Source organism: Schistocerca serialis, chromosome 10 (genome assembly GCF_023864345.2).
Source record: "Schistocerca serialis cubense isolate TAMUIC-IGC-003099 chromosome 10, iqSchSeri2.2, whole genome shotgun sequence".
NCBI classification, from domain to species: Eukaryota; Metazoa; Arthropoda; class Insecta; order Orthoptera; family Acrididae; genus Schistocerca; species Schistocerca serialis.
The window spans coordinates 208729605-208743970 of NC_064647.1; the positions used below are offsets into that span (position 1 = coordinate 208729605).

At 43.7% G+C, this 14366-nt stretch overlaps 1 protein-coding gene across 2 annotated transcripts in view; it reads right to left on the reverse strand.

Moving 5' to 3' along the window:
- Window positions 1–5162, reverse strand: part of LOC126425175 (uncharacterized) — a 33198-nt gene extending 28036 nt beyond the window's left edge. Inside the window, exon 1 of one of the 2 annotated variants that reach the window (XM_050088128.1) lies at window positions 5085–5162. The gene's annotated coding sequence lies outside the window, so the exon portion shown is untranslated. Of the gene's footprint in view, window positions 1–4982 lie in introns of both variants that reach the window. The other variant, XM_050088129.1, reaches the window with a different exon arrangement.
- Window positions 5163–14366: the final 9204 nt, after the last annotated feature.

Below are 14366 nucleotides of genomic sequence, written 5' to 3' on the forward strand. Positions count from 1 at the left end.
CTAAGACTAGGGGACTGATGACCTTCGATGTTAAGTCCCAAAGAGCTTAGAGCGATTTGAAACATTTGAAATTCTCCTATCGGTGTGTGCCAGCATAGTAAACATAAAATATGCTCGACTCTGGAGAGTTCTATTGATCAAGGATGTTATACAATATCGGTATGTTCACTGCGAAGGTAATGGTCGACGACAGTAATGGCAAGAGAAGTTAACCAACATATTTACATCTACACAGAAACACCGCAAGCCGCCTTATAGTGTATGGCGGAGGTTACCTTCTACAACTACTAGTAATTTTCCTTCCCGTTCCACTCGCAAAAGAAGCGAGGCATAAACCACTGTCTACATGCCTCCGTGTGAGACCCAGTTTTTCTTGTCTTGGTGGTCCCCAGGCGAAATGTTCGTTGGTGGCAGTGGAATATTCCTACAGTCACCTGCCAGTAACAAATCTAACAACCCGTTTCTGAACTGGTTCGGTGTATTCCTTTAATCTGACCAGGGCGGATCCCAAACGCTAGGAGACTTAGTGACGACACCTTGCGATATATCAAACATCATCATCAAACAGCCACAGATTCCTGTTCACCATTTCCGCCAGATTATTCATGTATGTAGAGAGTAGCAGGGTCATGTCACATTTCCCTGGGACACTGACACCCCTGTCTCTGATGAACGCAATTTAGCCTGACAATCTATTTTTTATGAATCAACATGTAGTTTTCATTCGATGGCGTATTCCGATTCCTGTGACTCTGTATGCCCAAAGATGCCAACTTGCTCTCTGGAAAGGCGTTAGTTGTTGTGTAATCAGATTTTAAGGTGATTAGTACAGGGTGTTTATAAATGAATATCGGGGTTTTAGCGCTTCAGTAATTGTAGCAACAGGTGCTTCAATCCAGTTCCTTAACTTAGGGAGGTCTGCTGGTAGCGGAGGCACGTACACACGATCATTGATGAAGCGCCATAGGAAAAAAAACCGCATGGCGTTATGTCGGGTGAACGTGGAGGCCACGCAAAGCAAGCCCGGTCATTGGGCCCCTTGCGGCCTATCCAGCGCTTGGGTACAGTGAAGTTCAACCAATCGCGTACTTCGCTAAGTCAGTGAGGTGGCGCACCATTTTGCTGGAAAATGAGGTTCTCCATCCTATCTTCTTCCAACTGAGGGAAGACCCGTTGCTCTTGTGTATCAAGGTAAGAAGTGCCAGTTACGGGTCCACCATAAAAGAAAGGCCCGTAAACTTTCCGCTGGGATGCGGCACAAAAAACAGTCACTTTAGGGAACTCTCGTTGCATTTTTACCACCTCGTGAGGATTTTCTGAGCCCCAGATGCGCACATTGTGAGTGTTAACATGTCCACTTAGGTGACAGGTCGATTCATCACTGAAGACAACATGATCCAGAAAATCTTCATCGTCATGAAGCAATATTTCGTTTATGAAGTTGGCACGTAATCCATGGTCTGCAGGCCTCAGAGCCTGTAATAACTGCAAATGGTAAGGACGTAGCTGTACGCGTTTTCTTAAAACTTTCCAAACAGTCGACATGGGAACTTGTAATTCACGACTCGCCTTCCGGACTGATTTCTTTGAGCTACTAATTAGAGACTCTATCGTTCAGCAATCTCTTCATTAACTCTCGGTCGTCCTGTGCTCTTCCCTTTACAAAGGCAGCTGGTATCTTCAAATTGGCGATACCATCTACGAATGTTATCATCATTCGGAGGATCACAACCGAACTTCAGCCGGAACGCAGGTTGCACAGTAACTACAAATTCGGTCTTTGCGAACTGCAAAACACAAAACGCTTCTTGTTCACTAGTCGCCATATTCGATGCTACCACTGTCTAGCGGATTGCGGCGGAAACATTGCGCGCTGCACACGCACACTGGTGCCAAACACAACTGTTTGAGTTGCTCTGTCGTTTGACATATCATTTATAACTAAGTTTAATGTAATAAATATTATGAAGCATTAAAACCCCGATATTCATTTATAAACACCCTGTATTATCGTCGGAGTAATCTTAAGAAATGTTACCAGTACAAGTTTTAAATTGATCGAAAAAAAGAGCTAAATTGTGAATTACAGTGTAAAACTGGCTAATTTCATACGTAGAAGTTTCAAGAATAGGCCTTTCTAGGAATCTTTAAGTGGGTATTGTATATTGTAACTGTGAGTTCATTTATTTATTTATTTATTATTAACACTAGGCTGAGCTCTAATGATTTTCTTTCCTTCTTTTGCAGGTAAGCCTGATCCCATTTCTACCAGCCTTTGTGAGGTGACTGCCTGGTGAAGGCAGCGAGGGTATGTACTAAAACTCTTGCATGTGACGAAAATAGTGAGACACGCTTCAGATACAGCAGGAGTATCGCTTATGTGGTACGCACTTAAACCTCTGATAAGTTAGTTCGGTTCTTTTACTGATAAGAGGGTCTATACAAGGGCGATGTACTTGAGGACAATATTATGGAAATGGAAGAGGATGTAGATGAAGATGAAATGGGAGATATGATACAGCGTGAAGAGTTTGACAGAGCACTGTAGGACCTGAGTCGAAACAAGGCCCCCGGAGTAGACAACATTCCATTAGAACTACTGACAGCCGTGGGAGAGCCAGTCCTGACGAAACTCTACCATCTGTTGGCAAGATATATGAGACAGGCAAAATACCCTCAGACTTCAACAAGAATATGATAATTCCAATCCCAAAGAAAGCAGGTGTTGACATATGTGAAAATTACCGAACTATCAGTTTAATAAGTCACAGCTGCAAAATACTAAAGCGAATTCTTTACAGGCGACTGGAAAAACTGGTAGAAGCCGACCTTGGAGAAGATCAGTTTGGATTCCGTAGAAATGTTGGAACGCGTGAGGCAATACTGACTCTACGACTTTTCTTAGAAGAAAGATTAAGGAAAGGCAAACCTACGTTTCTAGCATTTGTAGACTTAGAGAAAGCTTTTGACAATTTTGACTGGAATACTCTCTTTCAAATTCTGAAGGTGGCAGTGATAAAATACAGGGAGCGAAAGGCTATTTACAATTTGCAGAGAAAGCAGATGGCAGTTATAAGAGTCGAGGGGTACGAAAGGGAAGAAGTGGCTGGGAATGGAGTGAGACAGGGTTGTAGCCTATCCCCGATGTTATTCAATCTGTATATTGAGCAAGCAGTAAAGGAAACAAAAGAAAAGTTCGCAGTAGGTATTAAAATCCATGGAGAAGAAATAAAAACTTTGAGGTACGCCGATAACGTTGTAATTCTGTCAGAGACAGCAAAGGACTTGGAAGAGCAATTGAACGGAATGGACAGTGTTTTGAAAGGAGGATATAAGATGAACAAAAGCAAAACGAGGATAATGGAATGTAGTCGAAATAAGTCGGGTGATGCTGAGGGAATTAGATTAGGAAATGAGACACTTAAAGTAGTAAATGAGTTTTGCTATTTGGGGAGCAAAATAACTGATGATGGTCGAAGTAGAGAGGATGTAAAATGTAGAGTGGCAATGGCAAGGAAAGCGTTTCTGAGGAAGTGAAATTTGTTAACATCGAGTATAGATTTAAATGTCAGGAAGTCGTTTCTGAAAGTATTTGTATGGAGTGTAGCCATGTATGGAAGTGAAACATGGACGATAATTAGTTCAGACAAGAAGAGAATAGAAGCTTTCGAAATGTGGTGCTACAAAAGATTGCAGAAGATTAGATGGGTAGATCACATAACTAATTATGAGGTATTGAATAGTATTGAGGAGAAGAGGAGCTTGTGGCAGAACCCGACTAGAAGAAGGGATCGGTTGGTAGGACATGTTCTGAGGCATCAAGGGATCACCAATTTAGCATTGGAGGGCAGCGTGGAGGGTAAAAATCTTAGAGGGAGGCCAAGAGATGAATACACTAAGCAAGTTCAGAAGGATGTAGGCTGCAGTAGGTACTGGGAGATGAAGAAGCTTGCACAGGATAGAGTAGCATGGAGAGCTGCATCAAACCAGTCTCAGGACTGAAGACCACCATAACAACAACAACAACAACAACTGATAAGAAGCGCGCAATTTACAATTTCACTTGTGTGTGGTTTAGAGCCACATATCACTAAGGAGCTCTCGGTGCAGAAGCTGTTTGAGGGTAAATTCTGGGCCAATGATGTGCCGCTTTGCGCCAGTTACTGTTCATGTTCGATAATGACCTGACAGACAACATTAATTCCACAGATTATGCAGTTACCTACAGCAAAATACTGTATGAAAAAATCTTCATAAATATTGAAACAGATAGTGACAGGATTTCAAAGTGACGCTAAAACGCATATAGCTTACGAGGTACAGAAATGTAAAATTCTGCACAAACCGAAAAAGTACTGTGCGACAGCGGTGAGTCACAGTTAGACTCGTTCAATTGATATAAATATCAGGATATGACAATTTGTGTTGATACGAAATTGAATGATTACACTGGATCAATCATAAGTGCAACAGGTGGCAGATTTCGGCTCATTGGTAGAACGCAAGGGAAATGCAGTTAGTCGGTACTCCACACATATATTCTCGGAAATTTCTTTCTCAAATTATGGATAGTTATAGATTTTGTAAGATAATTCTGAAATTCCCGTCAGATCAACAACGTTAATGGTAAACGAAATATGAAAACTGCGAAAGCAAAACGTCTCTACGGCTTTATGTACCGATCTTTCGCAAGTGTTCTGGAAGCGCACACTGTAGCCTAAGAGCTGGAGGCAGACACTTCGCCATTACAAGCGGGAAATTGCAAAATCCACTGAAGATGCCTTTAATTTTCAAGGAGAAACGTCTCTGGAGAATAAATAAACATTGCTACAGAGAGAAAAAATGCGCCTGAAGCTGTAAAACGAAATAATTAAACTTGTTACGCACTGTGTGTTTTGTCATCTAGCTTCCGGCGCCGATAAAGCTAAATGCGTTCCTTTAAACGCGTCGTGCCAAAGAGAGGTGCGGTTGCTGTACGATACCTAATGTTCAGCTGGTAGCAGCCTTATGATGTCAGGCGATGGCAGTAATGACTCGTGTTGTGAGCAACTGGTCCAGCGGAGAGCGTTCATGTCGTCACCCACCTGTTGTCGCTGGCTTGTCCTCCCTCTACTCGTTGCTACGGCCCGTCCACACAACCTTCCTGCGACACTGAACAGGCGAGACTGGCTTCGAGCCAAGCCTCTCTGGTGTGTATTTCCTCCCTCCTCACCCCCCCCCCCCCCCACCCCACCCAGTTCCCCTCCTCACACAGTGGTCAGTACGCCACTACAGACCAAGACAATGAGTCACGGAATTCGCACAAAGTCGTTCCGCAACTTCGCCACTGCAGCCATGCCAAGCGGCTGACCTATATAAACACACTGCGAAACGATTGTCTGTTGTTTTGTTTATTTGGAGTCGATAAGCACTTGCAAAATATAGATACTTCGGAGCTTAATTTGGTGCTATAAAAATGGGAAGTCGTTTGTAATCTGAGAGGAATAATATGGGACGAAATAAAATGTTTTTCCTCCTTTTAGGCAGTTTGGCGTTAATGAGATAGAGAGATGGAAAGCCACTCTCTTCAGAGCGTATTAGAATAGTCTGTACTCCCACGTCTGTATAAGCAGTCAAAGCCAGGAAACCAAGAAAAGTATGAGGCAACGACGTACATCGTGACCACCCACCTTTATTGGAATGGGAATGAGAGAAGTAGAAGAACTGTTGTTATTTGTCAAGAACAAAAAATTTGCAGAATGAGATTCATTGCTCGTGCAGAAGTAGAGTTGCGCTCTACGAAAACTACAGTTCCGTAGTTTCTTGCAATTCATAAGTGACGTACTAAATGGTAGCATTATCCATGATATTTGTAACACTGCCGCGCGAGATTAGCCGAGCGGTCTTATGCGCTGCAGTCATGGACTGTGCGGCTGGTCCCGGCGGAGGTTCGAGTCCTCCCTCGGGCATGTGTGTGTGTGTTTGTCCTTAGGATAATTTAGGTTAAGTAGTGTGTAAGCTTAGGGACTGATGACGTTAGCAGTTAAGTCCCATAAGGTTTCACACACATTCGAACATTTACTTTTTTTTTTTTTTGTAACAATGGTAGAGAAATTAACATAAATTAATTTATGAGAGAGAAACTGGGAGCCGATGACTTCCCTTTGAGGTTTATTCGTTTTGCACGTTGTTAGTACCGCACATCATTCAGTGTTAGTCCGGCGTGTATTTTATGTGCTTAAAAAATACAAAAAATGGTTTAAATGGTCTGAGCACTATGGGACTTAACATCTAAGGTCATCAGTCCCCTAGAATTTAGAACTACTTAAACCTAACTAACCTAAGGACATCACACACATCCATGCCCGAGGCAGGATTCGAACCTGCGACCGCAGCGGTCACGCGGTTCCAGACTGTAGCGCCTACAACCGCTCGGCCACTCCTAAAAAATACAAATTGAACTTACTAAGTAATAATAACTAGTTGTTTACGCAACAAACAGTTAGTTTTGACGCAAGTAAAGTTCACATGGATAAACATAGAAAACTATATATTAATTGTTATTCTGTACGCAATAAAACGTACTTCATCATTATCAAACAAAAGAATATCCCGTTATTTTTGATAAGTACGAAAGTTGCTTATGAATAACACAAACATATTTTATATTAACTCGAACAAGCATTGAAGCAGTGTTTGATATACCGGGTGATCAAAAAGTCAGTATAAATTTGAAAACTGAATAAATCCGGAATAATGTAGATAGAGAGGTACAAATTGACACACATGCTTGGAATGACATGGGGTTTTATTAGAACAAAAAAAAAAAAAAAAATACGAAAGTTCAAAAAATGTCCGACAGATGGCGCTTCATATGATCAGAATAGCAATAATTAGCATAACAAAGTAAGACAAAGATGTTCTTTACAGGAAATGCTCAATATGTCCACCATTATTCCTCAACAATAGCTGTAGTCGAGGAATAATGTCGTGAACAGCACTGTAAAGCATGTCCGGAGCTATGGTGAGGCACTGGCATCGGATATTGTCTTTCAGCATCCCTAGAGACGTTGGTCGATCACGATACACTTGTGACTTCAGGTAACCCCAAAGCCAATAATCGCACGAACTGAGCTCTGGGGACCTGAGAGGCCAACCATGACGGAAGTGGCGGCCGAGCACACGATCATCACCAAACGACGCGTGCAAGATATCTTTCACGCGTCTAGCAATATGGGGTGTTTTTTTGTTCTAATAAAACCCCATGTCATTCCAAGCATGTGTGTCAATTTTTACCTCTCTATCTACATTATTGCGTGGTTTACTAAGTTTTCAAATTTATACTGACTTTCTGGTCACCTGGTATTTTTGTTTTGCGTTTTCTTTTAATTTTTTTATGAATAACTGAAACTGTTTTATATAAGCTCGGTGAACTATTGAAACAATGTTCGATGTATTTTTGCTTTGCGTTTTTCTTTTCTTTTTTTTTGTGTGGAAACTATCCCTTTGTTTCACGTTACAAATTAACGAAAAATACCTGATTTAAACATTGACAGCCGCGCGGGATTAGCCGAGCGGTTAAGGCGCTGCAGTCATGGACTGTGCGGCTGATCCCGACGGAGGTTCGAGTCCTTAGGATAATTAAGGTTAAGTAGTGTGTAAGCTTAGGGACTGATGACCTTAGCAGTTAAGTCCCATAAGATTTCACACACATTTGAACATTTTTTTAAACATTGACAGTTTCAATTTTGCTATAAATACTGCTTATTTTTAAGAAGCAAACAGGAGAATAACAACATAGAACAAAAATGTTCCGTTGGTTACGCGACCCTTCATAGATTCTCACTCAGTTTCCAGACGGTTCACCGTTTTTGCTTTCTAGGGAACCGAATAAATCACTGATCGCATATGGGAACAAAGAGATCCAAATCATGTAACGCCTGAGAGGTATGCAACACACTTAACGTACAGGTATTGTCGTTATTATTTTAACTAACCAAGGCTACTAGGAAAACTACTGTAGTCTACAAATTGGTTCAAATGGCTCTGAGCACTATGGGACTTAACTTCTAAGGTCATCAGTCTCCTAGAACTTAGAACTACTTAAACCTAACTAACCTAAGGACAGCACACACATCCATGCCCGAGGCAGGATTCGAACCTGCGACCGTAGCGGTCACGCGGTTCCAGACTGTAGCGCCTAGACCCGCACGGCCACCCCGGCCGGCCGTAATCTACACTTACATATGATAGCTTATGGTAGTTTTACATCTCTGGTCACCAATCATATTTATTTCTACATTGAAAAGGGGACGAGAGAAGTAAAAGAACTGTTGTTATTGTTATTTGTCATTGCTGGCGCAGCAGTGATGATACCTGAAAGTGAACAGAATCTGCGTTTTCTGATAGGTTTAATGCATTATGTGATTGCTATAGATTAAGATAAGCGGATAACTTAAAAGGAAACGTCACGTATGGAGATGTTCGAGAACTAAAACCGAAAAAGAAGATTTTGAAGAGATGTACACATTTTGGAACCTGGGAAGAACAACAGAAACAGATAAACATGAAACCTACACACAAAGTGTACAAGTAAGGACAATACCAAAAGGGCTTCTATAAGAATATATGGCGGCTGATGTCCAAAAATGTAAAAATTATGCCTAGTTTCGAATGTATAAAAATGAAATCAGTAAAAAAACTCGCGAATCGAATTACAATCAGTGTAAGTTATCAGAAAGTGCCTGGTAATCACGTGATTGTTTTCATAATAATTTCGATTTGAACTTAAAAGCATCGTGACACAATTTATTTCTCGTTTTACAGGATTTTAAATGAAACTATTATGGCGTCCCTACTGTGAATTGTGTATACCACATGCATTGAGATTTAATTATTAAATTAAGAATGAACTCGCAAATTGCGACTACTGTTCCGTATCATCTTCAGACTATTTCAGAACAAATAAAAATGATCGCCATACCGGGACTCGAACCCAGATTTTCCGCTAAGCGCGAGCGTTCGTCTTTACCATTCCGGATATCCAAGCATGCTTCCAGGAGCGGCCCAAATGTCCATTTGTCCTGGTGTCAACTCTCTCCTGAGCTCGCACTATGTTATAGTGATTCCCGTGCTGGGCGAGACACTGTTTTCTCTCGAGATCTGAGCCATTCCTGGAAGTCTCCTCGGTTAGTCAAAGTGGTTTAGGTCAATACCCGCGACAAGCTAATACAGAACTATAATCCGGATTTCTTAATTGAATCCTGCTGTTGGTCGACGCTGTGTGTCAATACACTGCATTGTAATAATTATTTGATGTTGACATTAGCATGAGATGTGTCATTACACACACCAAAAAGAGTTTTGCATCACCTCGGTTCCGAGAGTTCCAGAACATGTACAGAAAATTGGAATAGAGCTCAACACCATTTCCGCCCTTTTTATTGCTCATGAAAACCACACATTGCATGTTGTACCACCATACAGCGACAACTTCAGATGTGGTGGTCCAGATTGCTGTACACACTGGCACCTCTAATACGAAGCAGCAAGTCCTCTTGCATTGTGCATGCCTGTATTCGTCGTGGCATAGTATCCACAAGTTCATCAAGGCACTGTTGGTCCAGATTGTCCCACTTCTCAACCGCGATTCGGCGTAGATCCCTTAGAGTGGTTGGTGGGTCACGTTGTCCTTAAACAGCCCTTTTCAATCTATCTCAGGCATGTTCGATAGGCTTCATGTCTGGAGAACATGCTGGTCACACTATTCGAGCGATGTCGCTATCGCCGGAGTGGCCGAGCGGTTCTAGGCGCTACCGTATGGAACCGCGCGACCACTACGGTCGCAGATTCGAATCCTGCCTCGAGCATGGATGTGTGTGATGCACTTAGGTTAGTTAGGTTTAAGTAGTTCTAAGTTCTAGGGGACTGATGACCTCAGAAGTTCCATAGTGCTCAGAGCCATTTTTGATGTCATTATCCCGAAGGAAGTCATCCACAAGATGTGCACGATGGGGGCGCGAACTGTCGTCCATGAAGACGAATACCTTTCCAATATGCGGCCGATATGGTTGCACTGTAGGTCGGAGGATGGTGTTCACCTATCGTACAGCAGTTACGTCGCCTTCCATGACCACCAGCGGCGTACGGCGGCTCAACGTAATGCCATCCCCAAAACAGCAGGGAACCTCCACCTTGCTGCATTCGCTGGACAGTCCGTCTAAGGCGTCCGGTTTGCCTCTAAACACGTCTCCGGCGATTGTCTGGTCGAAGGCATATGCGACTCTCATCACTGAAGAGAACGTGATGCCAATCCTGAGTGGATCAATCGGCATGTTGTTGGGCCCATCTGTACCGCGCTGCATGGTGTCGTGGCTGGAAAGATGGACCTCGCCATGGACGTCGGGAGTGGAGTCGCGCATCATGCAGGTTTTGAGTCGTATAACGACGTCCTGTGGCTGCACGAAAAGCATCATTCAACACGGTGGCGTTGCTGTCAGGGTTCCTCCGAGCCATAATCCGTAGGTAGCGGTCATCCACTGCAGTAGTAGTCCTTGGTCGGGCAGAGCGAGGCATGTCATGGGCAGTTCCTGTCTCTCTGTAGATGCAGATGTAAAAAGTGGTTCAAATGGCTCTGAGCACTATGGGACTTAACATCTGAGGTCATCAGTCCCCTAGACTTACAACTACATAAACCTAACTAACGTAAGAACATCACAAACAGCCATGCCCGAGGCAGGATTCGAAGCTGCGACCGTAGTAGCAGCGTAGTTCCGGACTGAAGCGCCTAGAACCGCTCGGCCACCGCGGCAGATGCAAGATGTAGATGCAATTCACACAAATAACGGGTCGCTAGTGGTGCGCCCAGTAGCGAATCAGATGGGGTCCATAGGATTTGGTAGCCGAGAGGTGAACATGAGTTCACTATAATGCTACTCGTATCGCTGCAGCACGCATCTGGCTCCGAGACACGGACAGTTATAGGCTGAAAGAAGGCATTAAGGATTTAAGAGTGCAGGTGGTTCGCAACTTTCAGCGTGTCTTCGATTACTACCACAGGTCCCATGCAAGCGCTGGAGTAAGTCTCCCGTAGCATAATACTGATCCCACCAGGTTGCGTCCGTGGAGCGCTGCACGTTTCGAGCCGCCATGCACCTCCATGAAAGCGTTTGTGGGGACGACTGTCGACCTAGTATAGCAAAAATGTGATTCACCCGAAGAGTGGACACGTTTCCACTGATCGACGGTCGAATCCCGATGGTTCCATGCCCACTGTAATAGTAATTGACGACGTCGTTGGGTCAACATGTGAAGACGTAGGCTCTAGTTGAGAAGGCCCTGTTTATTTGCTGGGTCGAATACCCATTGTCTCTGAACACCGTCCTCAAATGTGCCAGTTCCTTAGGCAAATTCTCTGCACCCGACACTGTGTGTGCCCTGTGTACAAGGGTTTTGAGTACACTCATGGTCTGGGGTGGGTGATGGCAACTCGAAGAATGTAAATACAAATCAGTGTGAGTGGGCTTGCGATAGACAGAATGTCCCACAGTGGCGTCACTCTTCCGTTTAACCAAAACATTCAGGAATGGAAGGGAGCCATCTTTCTCTAGTTCCATAGTAAATTGAATATTCTCATGGATGGAGTTAAGATGATGAAAAAACTCCATTAACTTTTCTTCTCCGTGGGGCCACACTATGAAAGTGTCATCGACGTATTTCTAACGGACATTCAATGGAGTACGACAAAACTTCGATTTTGGCCACTGCAAAAACTTTTTGGGACTCCATTATCAAAGAATCCGTTAAAATACGCATTGCGGGAAATCTAATGAACCGCGACAGTGGTTACCAATTGAATAACGCGTGGAATCCCGTCATCTCTGGAATTTGCTCGAGACGAAGACGCCAGAAGACTTCGATAGCTGCGGCCAGCGAGAATACCGACGGCAGCTGATTACTGCAGTTCCACCAGCGAGGGCGCTGCCGCTGGGCGCTGTGGCCCTTCTGTCTCCGCAATTGCGACGCATGCGCGGTAGTACTATCAGCGCACTATATAAGCTGGAGCGGAGAACGTCTTCGTCAGTTCTCGTTCGGCTCACCTGAAGATGGCTGGCAGTTGTCCAGCCGAAATATCGTGCAATGAAGTTTACGACGACCGGCTGCAAACCCGAAATCTTTTTGACCAGTTGATTCGCCGGGAAAGTTTCAAATTTTACAATAAAGTAATTTTTCACGTGCATCTTGTTCACTTATCTAAAAAAGTATTTTATGTTCCTTACTTCACTCTCCAAGCGACCGAATTTTGGTTTAAACAGCCTCAGTTTTTCTTCAAGGTACAAGCTATCTCCATACCAAATTTCTTCGAAATCGATGCAACTGTGAAAACGTAACCAACAGAGCTACAGGCGCAACTAATAACAGTTACACGGAGATGTGGATTACACATGTAGAGGATTATGTGAGCTTTTTATGGTAGTTGTTACCCACAGCTGTGCTGGCATATCAGTAAAATGGAACGAAACGTCCTTATGGCTTTGTTGAGCAGGAGACGCTGTCTGGCCACTTGGTGCAAGTAAAGGCATGACGTCTCTCTGTTTGCTATACAGCGTTATAATGACGCCATCGCCGTGAATCTTCAAACCTCACAGAAAGTATAACAGACGTGTGCGCACAATGGCTAAAATACTATGGGTTTGTGACTGATAATAATATGACGTTGAGGATTGTATAAACACTGTATTTATTACATTGAATTGTATTATGTAGAAAATATAAAACGATAAAGGCATTTTCAAAAACATGATAAAGTTCAGACGTCAAATCAATATGATTGTATTGAACTACATACTATCTAGTCTATGTTCCTCCTTACCTTTCAAGCTATCTTCTTTCCAAATTTCACCGAAATCGGTTGAGCAGTTTAGACGAGAAAGTGTATCAGACAGTTACTTTCGCCAGAATGAGATTTTCACTCTGCAGCGGAGTGGCGGAGTGTGCACTGATATGAAACTTGCTGGCAGATTAAAACTGTGTGCCCGACCGAGACTCGAACTCGGGGCCTTTGCCTTTCGCGGGCAAGTGCTCTACGATCTTCTTTTTTTTTTTTCTTTTCATGTTGTTCGTTATTGATCGTTGTGTTTGGTCGTTGCGGACGTCGAAAAACATCCTGCTCAAGTTCGGTGGTTGATCTTTCCACTCAGTTTTTTATTACAAAGGCCAACCGGCTCTCTGACCGAACACGCTGAGCTACCGTGCCGGCACCATATGAGCCACCGAAGCACGACTCACGCCCGGTACTCGCAGCTTTACATCTGCCAGTATCTCGTCTCCTACCTTCCAAACTTTACAGAAGCTCTCCTGCGAACATTGCATTTATAATCTGTATTAGTATGAATTAACAAATTTGTCTCTAATACGGCCGCCGGTATTTATTTTCCGCCCAAATAGCAAAACTCCTCTACAACAGAACACGTGCAAGGTGATAAAATTCCCGGTTGACCCTAAACAATAAAAAGTGTGACGTGCTCGGCAAGAGGATAAAGAAAATTACCATTAAATGACAAAAATTTAAATACTTCGATTCAAGTAAATACTCAAGGATTAAGATTAAAGAAGACTTCAGTTGGAACCATGACATAGGAAACGCTATGGGGATCGGGAACCAAAGAATGTTTTATTGGCAGAGGGCTTAGAAGATGCTACTGCCATACTGCTTGCACAACACTTGTCCCTCCTCATCTGGACTGTTGCTGTGCGGTGTGGGATCCCAACAAAATAGGGTTACCGGATGATGAAATACACTCCTGGAAATTGAAATAAGCACACCGGGAATTCATTGTCCCAGGAAGGGGAAACTTTATTGACACATTCCTGGGGTCAGATACATCACATGATCACACTGACAGAACCACAGGCACATAGACACAGGCAGCAGAGCATGCACAATGTCGGCACAAGTACAGTGTATATCCACCTTTCGCAGCAATGCAGGCTGCTATTCTCCCATGGAGACGATCGTAGAGATGCTGGATGTAGTCCTGTGGAACGGCTTGCCATGCCATTTCCACCTGGCGCCTCAGTTGGACCAGCGTTCGTGCTGGACGTGCAGACCGCGTGAGACGACGCTTCATCCAGTCCCAAACATGCTCAATGGGGGACAGATCCGGAGATCTTGCTGGCCAGGGTAGTTGACTTACACCTTCTAGAGCACGTTGGGTGGCACGTGATACATGCGGACGTGCATTGTCCTGTTGGAACAGCAAGTTCCCTTGCCGGTCTAGGAATGGTAGAACGATGGGTTCGATGACGGTTTGGATGTACCGTGCACTATTCAGTGTCCCCTCGATGATCACCAGTGGTGTATGGCCAGTGTAGGAGATCGCTCCCCA